Here is a 13,859-nt window from a genome sequence, read left to right on the forward strand (position 1 = left end):
TTTGGGGTTGCCTCTCGTCCTTCCGACGATGGCCCTGCTGACGCCGTTGCTCCTCTCTCAGTCGCCTCTCCACTGTTTTACTCCATGGCCGGCGATCCATCCCATCCAGGATCTCCTCCCAAGTCCAAGACCCTTTACCATCCAAAATCTCCTCCCATGTCCAGACCCTTGGCTCCTGGACACGCTGCTTGGTCCTTTGATGGTGGGTTTTTCTGTCACGATCGTCTGACGAATGAGACCAAAGCGCAGCGCGTTGAGCGAACATGACTTTATTTAATTAAAGTACTGAACAACAAACAATGACGATACGTGAAGTCCACAGTGACAATGACTGTACAGGAACAAAAACCCACAAACACAAGGTGAAAACACACAGTTTAAATATGGCTCCCAATCAGAGATAACGAGCCGACAGCTATCAGAGATAACGAGCCGACAGCTGACACTCGTTACCACTGATTGGGAGTCACACGACCAAACAAGGAAACAACCACATAGACAACCCAACCAAACAGAACACAACGAAACGAACACACCCTGGCTCAACATACAAAGTCCCGGAGCCAGAGCGTGACAAGATATAATTATCCAAAGAGCAATCTGGAGAATAACTGAAGTAACATGACCATGTTTTAAACTCTCAGACAATGACGGATGAGAACAATCACAATGTGAGGAGAACAGCATGTGTGTGTGTGCAGCACATTGAGATTGATGGGTTGAAATGTTGATTGCTTGTATCTGTGGGTAACACAGAGTTGATGAGCCTGACTGGAGCATCTGACAGTCTAATACATATTCTCCACATTTGGACCAACTCTGAGTCTTTCCCATAAAGTGATTGATTGACGGTTTTGGTGAGACAATGAGATTGACTCACAGAACACACAGACAGAGAGACAGAGAGACAGAGAGACAGAGAGACAGAGAGACAGAGAGACAGAGACAGAGAGTTGGAAAGCCTCAGATGCATACACAATGACTTAGCTTTCTCCAACTTCTCTCATTAGAATATTGCACTTTCGCTTGCACACACACACACTGTTCTGTGGAAATGGCAATCTCCTGACTAATAAAGCATGTGGAAATTGGAGACATCATAAAGTGCCTGAAATCAGGTAAAATCTGGACACATTATGCATCTAGCATTCTTTTTAATAACAAGTCCTTGACATCATAAACCAGTTTTAAACTCGCTGCAAAAACGGTGTCAAGCCATTGCCCCAGCAACCACAGTTGAGATAGACTAGAAGAGTCCACCCACCAACCCCCCCCCCCCCCCTCTCCATCTTTTCATTCGCTGTCACATGAGTAGTTTGATATCCTATTTCATAAAGGAAAATGTATTATACGAACGACAATCATTGAAATGGTGTCTTTCCTATTGAAAATGTGCCAGACAGCTGCAGCAGCCACTGCCTCTCTCTTGCTCTCTCCCTCTCGTCAATAACAGATTTTTGCATGTTCCTCTTAATAACAGAGTACGCAGATTATATAAGAAATTAATAAAAAAAGATTGATGCAGTGAATTAATTCTGAAAGGACTGTATCTCGCTCTTATGTAACCAAACCAAAACGTAACCCTGCTGGGAGAGTCTGCCTGTTCCTAAACTAATAGAAAAAAGGAGCTGAAACAAGCTGACATAACCACAACAAAACTCTCCCCAAATGTAAATGAATGTTGGACATTAATCAACATTCTGCTCTTAAAGTGGCAGTATACACCGAGTATACCAAACATTACGAACACCTTCCTAATATTGAGTTTGCCCTCAGTACAGGCTCAATTCGTCGGGGCATAGACTCTACAAGCTGTCAAAAGGGTTCCACAGGGATGCTGGCCCATGTTGACTCCAATGCTTCCCACAGTTGTGTCAAGTTGACTGGATGTCCTTTGGGTGGTGGACCATTCTTGATACACACGGGAAACTGTTGAGCGTGAAAAACCCAGCAGCGTTGCAGTTCTTGACACAAACCAGTGTGCCTGGCACCTACTACCATACCCTGTTCAAAGGCACTTACATATTTTGTCTTGCCCATTCACTGAATGGCACACATACACAATCCATGTCTCAATTGTCTTAAGGCTTAAAAATCCTTCTTTAACTGGTGTCCTCTCCTTCACCTACACTGATTGAAGTGGATTTAACAAGTGACATAAGGGATCATAGCTTTCACCTGGATTCACCTGGTCAGTCTACATCATGGTTCTTAATGTTTTGTACACTCAGTGTAGTTTCAACTGCAGTATCTGTGTGATATGTCCACAACAGCACTCACCTACACAATGACCTAGCTCCAGTTGTTAAATGTGCTCAAACAAACTGTACTGCCACCTCAGAGAAGAAGAAAAAAAATGTGTCACTGTCTGTGAAGCTGGCGGGGTTTAAAGATACAGCAGATACACCTTCCAGTCACAGCTAATGGCTTAAACCCAAAGAGCCAACTGCTCAACATAGTATTATTCACCTCTGCATAACCACCTGCTGAGTACATTGACAATGTTTCTCTCTGTAATACAGCCGATACAAAGAGACTGAGGAGAACTACTGCTCTGTATGAGTCTCCTATCTCTGCTTTAACTAAATGAAACTCTACAGAATCCTTCCCAAGACTTCAGGTCAGGAGAACAGGGACCACCGAGCTCCGTGAGCTCTCCAGAGCCAGTCCTGATCCCCAAACCAGGCAGGGACTTAAACAGAACTCTCACGGCCCAGGCAGAGCCTTGATCCTGGGCATGAACCCAGTCCAGCCCAGAGTCAGAGCCCTGACACTGGAGCACTAGAGAGGCAACAGTTAAATAATGGAGGGATAAACAGAGGGTCAGGGAGGAAAGAGAAAAGGGGGAAGGGTGATACAGTTGGAGAGAGAGAGATGGCCGTATTCATAAAGTTCCTCAGAGTAGAGAAGGAGTGCTGATCTAGGATATAGGTTTTGCCTTTTAAATCATAATGAAAAATATGTGGACAGGAGCGACCTGACCCTGTGCAGGTTGGCATTTATTAGGATGACTCATGTACTGGATGCAGCTCTGCAGAATGGTCATTAGCTGGCACAGCCACACAGTAATCAAATCTGACCCTAACCTTTACCACACTGCTAACCGTAATGCCTAACCCTAACCTTAAATTAAGACCAAAAATAACATTTATGTTTTCATGAATATTTTACGATAGCCAATTTTGACTTTGCAGCCGGCCCATCTGGCGGAAATCGCTCAGTTCTAACTCCGGGGCAAGATTCATTACAATAAACGTCAACCTGCCTCTGAGACGCTTTATGAATATGGAATATAGATAGAGACGACCAGAGAGAGTCAGAAAGAGAAAGGGATAAAAGGAGAGAAAGAGTGCAAATGGAGGGAGCGAGAGAGCTAAATGATGGAGAGATATTAAAGATTTCTCTATGCACGTGAGGGAAAAAAGTATTTGATCCCCTGCTGATTTTGTACGTTTGCCCACTGACAAAGACATGATCAGTCTATAATTTTAATAGTAGGTTTATTTGAACAGTGAGAGACAGAATAACAACATAAAAATCCAGAAAAACGCATGTCAAAAATGTTATAAATGTATTTGCATTTTAATTAGGAAATAAGTATTTGACCCCCTCTCAATCAGAAAGATTTCTGGCTCCCAGGTGTCTTTTATACAGGTAACGAGCTGAGATTAGGAGCACACTCTTAAAAGGGAGTGCTACTAATCTCAGCTGTTACCTGTATAAAAGACACCTGTCCACAGAAGCAATCAGATTCCAAACTCTCCACCATGGCCAAGACCAAAGAGCTCTCCAAGGATGTCAGGGACAAGATTGTAGACCTACACAAGGCTGGAATGGGCTACAATACCATCGCCAAGCAGCTTGGTGAGAAGGTGACAACAGTTGGTGCGATTATTCGCAAATGGAAGAAACACAAAATAACTGTCAATCTCCCTCGGCCTGGGGCTCCATGCAAGATCTCACCTCGTGGAGTTGCAATGATCATGAGAACGGTGAGGAATCAGCCCAGAACTACACGGGAGGCTCTTGTCAATGATCTCAAGACAGCTGGGACCATCGTCACCAAGAAAACAATTGGTAACACACTATGCCGTGAAGGACTGAAATCCTGCAGCCCCCGCAAGGTCCCCCTGCTCAAGAAAGCACATATACATGCCCGTCTGAAGTTCGCCAATGAATATCTGAATGATTCAGAGGAGAACTGGGTGAAAGTGTTGTGGTCAGATGAGACCAAAATGGAGCTCTTTGGCATCAACTCAACTCACCGTGTTTGGAGGAGGAGGAATGCTGCCCATGACCCCAAGAACACCATCTCCACCGTCAAACATGGAGGTGGAAACATTATGCTTTGGGGGTGTTTTTCTGTTAAGGGGACAGGACAACTACACCGCATCAACGGGATGATGGACTGGGCCATGTACCGTCAAATCTTGGGTGAGAACCTCCTTTCCTCAGCCAGGGCATTGAAAATGGGTCATGGATGGGTATTCCAGCATGACAATGACCCAAAACACACGGCCAAGGCAACAAAGGAGTGGCTCAAGAAGAAGCACATTAAGGTCCTGGAGTGGCCTAGCCAGTCTCCAGACCTTAATCCCATAGAAAATCTGTGGAGGGAGCTGAAGTTTCGAGTTGCCAAACATCAGCCTCAAAACCTTAATGACTTGGAGACGATCTGCAAAGAGGAGTGGGACAAAATCCCTCCTGAGATGTGTGCAAACCTGGTGGCCAACTACAAGAAACGTCTGACCTCTGTGATTGCCAACAAGGGTTTTGCCACCAAGTACTAAGTCATGTTTTGCAGAGGGGTCAAATACTTATTTCCCTCATTAAAATGAAAATCAATTTATAACATTTTTGACATGCGTTTTTCTGGATTATTTTGTTGTTATTCTGTCTCTCACTGTTCAAATAAACCTACCATTAAAATTATAGACTGATCATGTCTTTGTCAGTGGGCAAACATACAAAATCAGCAGGGGATCAAATACTTTTCCCCCCCTCACTGTATTATTATTATTTTTGTTATGTTTTTACATACTGGTAACCAGAGTCGTTCAAGGAAATTCGGGACATGGGTGACTAGTTAACGTTAGCTTGGCTCTCTCTGTGTGTTCGTGCCGTGGGAGGAGGGGTTTTTTCGTTGGCAGAAAGCAATGGCTAGCTAGTATGCTAACTATTCTAGCTAACTAACTGGCTGAATAAGTTGATGACGGACTCGCTCAAGCTGTCGGGACTAACCCACAACGTTAGACACGGACACGAATGATCTGCTTGGCGTGTTGACACACTGGTGGTTTGTTGTGGCCGAGTATTGGTGCTAAACTGTGTTGTTGGGAGGCTGGCATGCTAGTTGGCTGTGGCGTCATAGGAGTCGGTGCCCTGGACGGTTTTCACGGAAGAATACTGTACCATGTTAGCTAGCTCAATAAACTAAGTTAGTCTATTCCTAGAAAACATTGAACCGCTGTAGTTTACAACAATTATAGTTTCTGAGGTGGAAGTTGGGAGAGTTATATTTGAGTGTTTCAGTGAAACGTAAGTGAGGGAGGCCCCGCTCTCTCGCTTTCCCAGATGTTTAGTTCATTTCATTCCGATCTCCTTTGCATTATTGTAGCCATTTTCTGTAGCCTGTTAACTATGCGTCTGTCTATCCCTGTTCCCTCCTCTCCACACAGGCTATACAAACGCCTCACACCGCATGGCTGCTGTCACTCTAACCTGGTGGTCTCTGCGCGCACGACCCACGTGGAGTTCCAGGTCTCCGGCAGCCTCTGGAACTGCCGTTCTGCGGCTAACAAGGCAGAGTTCATCTCAGCCTATGCTACCCTCCAGTCCCTCGACTTCTAGGCGCTGACGGAAACATGGATTACCACTGAAACACCGCTACTCCTACTGCTATAGAATGGCGCCGGAGAAGATGGCTGCCGTTTTACAGCCCTCTAACCAATTGTATTATTATGTTTGTTTTTCTGCGTTATTTGTAATTTATTTTGTACATAATGTTTCTGCCATCGTCTCTTATAACCAAAAAGAGCTTCTGGATATCAAGACAGCGATTACTCACCTCGTATTGGACGGCTGACTCCGGTAAGACAAGGGGTGGCGGTCTGTGTATATTTGTAAACAACAGCTGGTGCACAAAATCAAATACTAAGGAAGTTTCGAGGTTTTGCTCGCCTGAGGTAGAGTATCTCATGCTAAGCTGTAGACCACACTATTTACCAAGAGAGTTTTCATCTATATTTTTCGTAGCTGTCTATTTACCACCACAAACCGATGCTGGCACTAAGACTGCACTCAATGAGTTGTTTGTGTAAGGCCATAAGCAAACAGGAAAACGCTCATCCAGAGGCAGCACTCCTAGTGGCCGGGACTTTAATGCAGGGAAACTTAAATCCGTTCTACCTAATTTCTACCAGCATGTTAAATGTGCAACCAGAGGAAAAAAACCTCTAGACCACCTTTACTCCACACACAGAGACGCATACAAAGCTCTCCCTCGCCCTCCATTTGGCAAATCTGACCATAACTCTATCCTCCTGATTCCTGCTTATAAGCAAAAACTAAAGCAGGATGCACCAGTGACTCGGTTAATAAAAAAGTGGTCAGATGACGCAGATGCTAAGCTACAGGACTGTTTTGCTAGCACAGACTGGAACATGTTCCGGGATTCTTCAGATAGCATTGAGGAGTACACCACATCAGTCACTGGCTTCATCAATAAGTGCATCGATGATGTCGTCCCCACAGTGACCATACGTACATACCCCAACCAGAAGCCATGGATTACAGGAAACATCCGCACTGAGCTAAAGGGTAGAGCTGCCGCTTTCAAGGAGCGGGACTCTAACCCGGACGCTTATAAGAAATCCCGCTATGCCCTCCGACGAACCATCAAACAGGCAAAGAGTCAATACAGGACTAAGATTGAATCGTACTACACCGGCTCTGACGCTCGTCGGATGTGGCAGGGCTTGAAAAATATTACAGACTACAAGGGGAAGCACAGCCACGAGCTTCCCAGTGACACAAGCCTACCAGACGAGCTAAACCACTTCTATGCTCGCTTCGAGGCAAGCAACACTGAAGCATGTATGAGAGCACCAGCTGTTCCGGATGACTATGTGATCACGCTCTCCGTAGCCGATGTGAGTAAGACTTTTAAGCAGGTCAACATTCACAAGGCCGCAGGGCCAGACGGATTACCAGGACGTGTACTCCGAGCATGTGCTGACCAACTGGCAAGTGTCTTCACTGACATTTTCAACATGTCCCTGACTGAGTCTGTAATACCAACATGTTTCAAGCAGACCATCATAGTCCCCGTGCCCAAGGAAACTAAGATAACCTGCCTAAATGACTACCGACCCGTAGCACTGACGTCTGTAGCCATGAAGTGCTTTGAAAGGCTGATGAAGTGCTTTGAAAGGCTGGTCATGGCTCACATCAACACCATTATCCCAGAAACCCTAGACCCACTCCAATTTGCATACCGCTCCAACAGATCCACAGATGATGCAATCTCTATTGCACTCAACACTACCCTTTCCCACCTGGACAAGAGGAACACCTACGTGAGAATGCTATTCATTGACTACAGCTCAGCATTCAACACCATAGTGCCGTCAAAGCTCATCACTAAGCTAAGGATCCTGGGACTAAACACCTCCCTCTGCAACTGGATCCTGGACTTCCTGACGGGCCGCCCCCAGGTGGTAAGGGTAGGTAACAACACATATGCCACACTGATCCTCAACACGGGGGCCCCTCAGGGGTGCGTGCTCAGTCCCCTCCTGTACTCCCCGTTCACCCATGACTGCATGGCCAGGCACGACTCCAACACCATCATTAAGTTTGCCGACGACACAACAGTGGTAGGCCTGATCACCGACAACGATGAGAGAGCCTATAGGGAGGAGGTCAGAGACCTGGCTGTGTGGTGCCAGGATAACAACCTCTCCCTCAACGTGACCAAGACAAAGGAGATGATTGTGGACTACAGGAAAAAAAGAGGATTGAGCACGCCCCCATTCTCATCGACGGGGCTGTAGTGGAACAGGTTGAGAGCTTCAAGTTCCTTGGTGTCCACATCACCAACGAACTATCATGGTCCAAACACATCAAGACAGTCGTGAAGAAGGCACGACAAAGCCTATTCCCCCTCAGGAGACTGAAAAGATTCGGCATCGGTCCTCAGATCCTCAAAAAATTCTACAGCTGCACCATCGAGAGCATCCTGACTGGTTGCATCACCGCCTGGGTATGGCAACTGCTTGGCCTCCGACCGCAAGGCACTACAGAGGGTAGTGCGTACGGTCCAGTACATCACTGGGGACAAGCTTCCTGCCATCCAGGACCTCTATACCAGGCGGTGTCAGAGGAAGGCCCTCAAAATTGTCAAAGACTCCAGCCACCCTAGTCATACACTGTTCTCTCTGCTACCGCACGGCAAGCGGTACCGGAGTGGCAAGTCTAGGTCCAAAAGACTTCTCAACAGCTTCTACCCCCAAGCCAGAAGACTCCTGAACAGCTAATCATGGCTACCCAGACTATTTGCAGTGCCCCCCCACCCCATCTTTTTACGCTGCTGCTACTCTGTTAATTATTTATGCATAGTCACTTTAACTCTACCCACATGTACATATTACTTCAACTACCTCAACTAGCCGGTGCCCTCGCACATTGACTCTGCACCGGTACCCCCCTGTATATATAGCCTCCCTACTGTTATTTTATTTTACTTCTGCTCTTTTTTCTCAACACTTTTTTGTTGTTGTTTTATTTTACTTTTTTATTTAAAATAAATGCACTGTTGGTTAAGGGCTGTAAGTAAGCATTTCACTGTAATGTCTGCAACTGTTGTATTCGGCGCATGTGGCCAATAACATTTGATTTGATTTGATTTGCTCTCTCCTCGTCTGACCATGTGTTCTCGCACACCCCGAGAGCATCTGGTCAGCGGGGTGGTGGCACAGGAATCCTCATCTCTCCCAAGTGGACATTCTCTCTTTTTCCCCTGACCCATCTGTCTATCTCCTCATTTGAATTCCATGCTGTCACAGTCACTAGCCCATTCAAGCTTAACATCCTTATCGTCCCTGCGGACCTGGCATCTTTTCACTCCCTCCTCTCTACATGTTTTTCCTCTGTTTCTGCTGCTAAAGCCACTTTCTACCACTCGAAATTCCAAGCATCTGCCTCTAACCCTAGGAATCTCTTTGCCACCTTCTCCTCCCTGCTGAATCCTCCCCCCCCTCCCACCTCTCTGTGGATGACTTCGTCAACCATTTTGAAAAGAAGGTTGACGACATCCGATCCTCGTTTGTTAAGTCAAATGACACTGCTGGTCCTGCTCACACTGCCCTACCCTATGCTTTGACTTCTTTCTCCCCTCTCTCTCCAGATGAAATCTTGCGACTTGTGATGGCCGGCCGCCCAACAACCTGCCCGCTTGACCCGATCCCCTCCTCTCTTCTCCAGACCATTTCTGGAGACCTTCTCCCTTACCTCACCTCGCTCATCAACTCATCCTTGACCACTGGCTATGTCCCTTCCGTCTTCAAGAGAGCGAGAGTTGCACCCCTTCTCAAAAAACCTACACTCGATCCCACCGATGTCAACAACTACAGACCAGTATCCCTTCTTTCTTTTCTCTCCAAAACTATTGAGCGTGCTGTTTTTAGCCAACTCTCTTGCTATCTCTCTCAGAATGACCTTCTTGATCCAAACCAGTCAGGTTTCAAGACTGGTCATTCAACTGAGACTGCTCTTCTCTGTGTCACGGAGGCTGTCCGCACTGCTAAAGCTAACTCTCTCTCCTCTGCTCTTGTCCTTCTAGACATGTCTGCTGCCTTTGATACTGTGAACCATCAGATCCTCCTCTCCATCCTCTCCGAGTTGGGCATCTCCGGCGCGGCTCACTCTTGGATTGCGTCCTACCTGACAGGTCGCTACTACCAAGTGGCGTGGCGAGAATCTGTCTCCACACCACGTGCTCTCACCACTGGTGTCCCCAAGTGCTCAGTTCTAGGCCCTCTCCTATTCTTGCTATACACCAAGTCACTTGGCTCTGTCATATCCTCACATGGCCTCTCCTATCATTGCTACGCAGACGACACAACTAATCTTCTCCTTTCCCCCTTCTGATAACCAGGTGGTGAATTGCATCTCTGCATGTCTGGCAGACATATCAGTGTGGATGATGGATCACCTCCTCAAGCTGAACCTCGGCAAGACGGAGCTGTTCTTCCTCCCGGGGAAGGACTGCCCATTCCATGATCTCGCCATCACGGTTGACAACTCCGTTGTGTCCTACTCCCAGAGTGCAAAGAGCCTTGGTATGACCCTGGACAACACCCTGTCTTTCTCCGCTAACATCAAGGCGGTGACCCGATCCTGTAGGTTCATGCTCTACAACATTCGGAGAGTTCGACCCTGCCTTACACAGGAAGCGGCACAGGTCCTAATCCAGGCACTTGTCATCTCCCGTCTGGATTACGGCAACTCACAGTTGGCTGGGCTCCCTGCCTGTGCCATTAAACCCCTACAACTCATCCAGAATGCCGCAGCCCGTCTGGTGTTCAACCTTCCCAAGTTCTCTCACGTCACCCCGCTCCTCCGCACACTCCACTGGCTTCCAGTTGAGGCTTGCATCTGCTACAAGACCATGGTGCTTGCCTACGGAGCTGTGAGGGGAACGGCACCTCCCTACCTTCAGGCTCTGATCAGTCCCTACACCCAAACGAGGGCATTGCGTTCCTCCACCTCTGGCCTGCCTACCTCTGCGGAAGCACAGTTCCCGCTCAGCCCAGTCAAAACTGTTCGCTGCTCTGGCACCCCAATGGTAGAACAAGCTCCCTCACGACGCCAGGACAGCAGAGTCACTCACCACCTTCCGGAGACACTTGAAACCCCACCTCTTTAAGGAATACCTGGGATAGGATAAAGTAATCCTTCTACCCCCCCTTACCCCACCCCCCAACATTTTTTTTTACAAATAATTGTAAAGTGGTTATCCCACTGGCTATAAGGTGAATGCACCAATTTGTAAGTCGCTCTGGATACGAGCGTCTGCTAAATGACGTAAATGTAAATGTTCTCTTTGACCTGCTCTGTTGGATCTTAAGAATGTCACTGTACCTTGCTATTACATCTGCGACCCTGTGCATGTGACTAATAAACTGTAATCTAATCCTTAACCCAGGTGATTGACAGCAGGAAGACCATAGCAGCAGTATAATCTAGGCAGGGGGCTTCACTGTACACTAATGTAGTGAATAAACATTCTAATGTTGTGACTAAACATTCTAATGCAGTGACTAAACATTCTAATGTAGTAACTGAACATTCTGATGTAGTAACTGATCATTCTAATGTAGTAACTGATCATTCTACGTTCCAAGGTTACCGTTCTGTCTAGGGTTGGGTTTAATTCAAACAATTTAGGAAGAATACTGAATTGCAATGTAACTAACTCAACCTGGATTCTGTCTTTGACTACTCTCATCTGCCCCCTCTAATCAATGGTAAAGAGCAACATGTTCCTGTTATAGCCTGATCTATAAATGAGAGAACAAGCTGTGGCTTTAACAAGAACATGACAAAAAATCTAACAAGAGGGAAGAAAACACACAGAGCATCGTTCCTTCACTTTGAAGTGGAAATAGCATCAAATCCTATTGCCTGGTTCTCCACCACCTAATATAATCACAATGGGCTTGACTAAAAACACACACAAAAAAAAAATTTAAGAAATATGTTCCCAAGTATTCCCAGGTGTAATAGAGGGAGATGACATGATCGTATATAAGGTTTGAAATGATTATGTTTTAGTCAAATATAATATCTTTTTGGGCTTCTTGCGGTCAATTTGCAGTCTACAAATTATTTGTAATTATGTTCCGGCCCCCCGACCATCCGCTCATGAAAAAAAATTTAAAAAAGTATGCGGCTGAATCTAGTAGATGATCCCTGCTCTAGAGGAACTGTTGTACTGTAACAAGAGGCCATGCTGAGAGGAGGCAGGGAGAACCTTGAGGGCAATAATTACAAACAACGGCATTGAAATGTAATTTATTTAATAGGATTAAATGGAATTGTCCATTCTAGAGGAATTGTATTTCTATGGTGTAACTCACAAAGGTTTTACAAGCTGGATGAGATCCTGTAGAGGAACGGTTTAACAAGAGGCCATTCAGAGGAGAGCCAGGGAGAAACTTGAGGGTGAAAATATAAATCATTCAGGTCTCACAGCGCAGCAACACAATTAAATAATCAATCAATATGACATGAGCAGACGAGGCAGTAAGCCCCACGGGGGGCCAGCATGAAAAATAAAATAATGTATGCACTCACTAACTGTAAGTCACTCTGGATAAGAGCGTCTGCTAAATGACTAAAATGTAAATGTTATGAGTTCAGAGCCGCTGTGGCTTGCCAGATAACGCTAGGGCATCAGGGTGACTACTCTAAAGGAAAGGCTTTAAGGGCTATAGCTTGCACTAGCCTTGAGTCTATAGAGTCTGCAGTTAAACAGAAACAAGATTAACAAAAGCAGCGCAGTAGTATGACGTCAAGAAGCAATACATAAATACAATGAAGGAGAAACCAACCACACACGCAAATGCAGGCACACATACACACACACCACAGGAGGTTGGTGGCACCTTAATTGGGGAGGACGGGCTCGTGGTAATGGTTGGAGCGGAATGGTATCAAATACTTCAAACACATGGTTTCCATGTGTTTAATGCCTTTCCATTTGCCCCGTTCCGGACATTATTATGAGCCGTCCACCCCTCAGCAGCCTCCACTGGTACACACAAACACTCCCCCCAGACACATTGGAAATTAAATTTCAGAACCCAGACTCATTCCTAGATGCATTTCTTTCTGCCCATGGGGTGCTGGGAATCTGGCGCAGGAGAGGAGACGCCCGTCAGCAGGGGAAGGTTCCTAAATGAAAGCATGTCAAACTAATTTAAGAATCAATGTGTCTTCTAGAGAGACTGGTATCCACAGAGGAAACACTTCCAGCCGGAGGGCTTAAAGACACAGGAAAAGATCTGTTCTGGAAAAAAATCTATTACAAAGTTCAGCCAGGAATGGCCCCATTTTAAGTACAGATATGAGGTATGAGGGACATCGATTGAATGTTACTCGTTTCATAGAAAACGTGTGTGTGTGTACTTGTGTGTTTGTCCATGTATTATCCATCCCCACTCACCCTGAAGTCGATACCCACAGTAGAGATGAAGCTTCCTGCCAGGAAGGCTCCGTCTTTGAAGCGCACCAACAGACAGGTCTTCCCCACCCCGGAGTCTCCCACCAGCATCACCTACAGCACAGCAAGAGGGACAAACTGAATGAAGGTGTTTTTTTTTTACACACACATCCCAAAAGAATGATAGAAGCTGCACAAAGGAAGGTCAAACAGCGAGTGAACATTCTCTTTGTCTCAATGTAAAGGGACAAACTGAACATGACAGGTTCCAGCGCACATCCCCAGAGACACAAAACAGTCCAATAGTCTTTCAACACAACCCCCCCCCACTCTCCTCCCTCATACCATCCCTGGTCCCAACATATTGGATTGTTCCAGCCACGTTGTTCCAGCCACGTTGTTCCAGACATGTTTTTCTAGACACATTGTTAAAGAAACATTGTTCCAAACACATTGTTCTAGACATGTTGTTCCAGCCATGTTTCCATCCCCAGACTCCTGTACACCAGTGGTTCTCAAAAAACGTTTTTTTGTTTACTCCAATCACATTTTACTCTGCCTGAAGTACCTCCCTCATCTGCAACTGAGTACCCCCTGTGGATAGGACAGGTACCCCATGGGGTACTACAGGTTA

At 46.1% G+C, this 13,859-nt stretch overlaps 1 pseudogene across 1 annotated transcript in view; it reads right to left on the reverse strand.

Annotated features, from left to right (window-relative positions):
• Positions 1-13,859, reverse strand: part of LOC311104322 (ras-related protein Rab-26-like) — a 118,975-nt pseudogene that overhangs the window by 93,969 nt on the left and 11,147 nt on the right. Inside the window, exon 2 of the transcript in view lies at positions 13,229-13,339. The product of the transcript in view is annotated as a ras-related protein Rab-26-like (transcript). The remainder of the gene's footprint in view (positions 1-13,228; positions 13,340-13,859) is intronic.

The sequence above is a fragment of the Coregonus lavaretus genome, assembly GCF_964263955.1.
Source record: "Coregonus lavaretus genome assembly, chromosome: 28".
NCBI classification, from domain to species: domain Eukaryota; kingdom Metazoa; phylum Chordata; class Actinopteri; order Salmoniformes; family Salmonidae; genus Coregonus; species Coregonus lavaretus.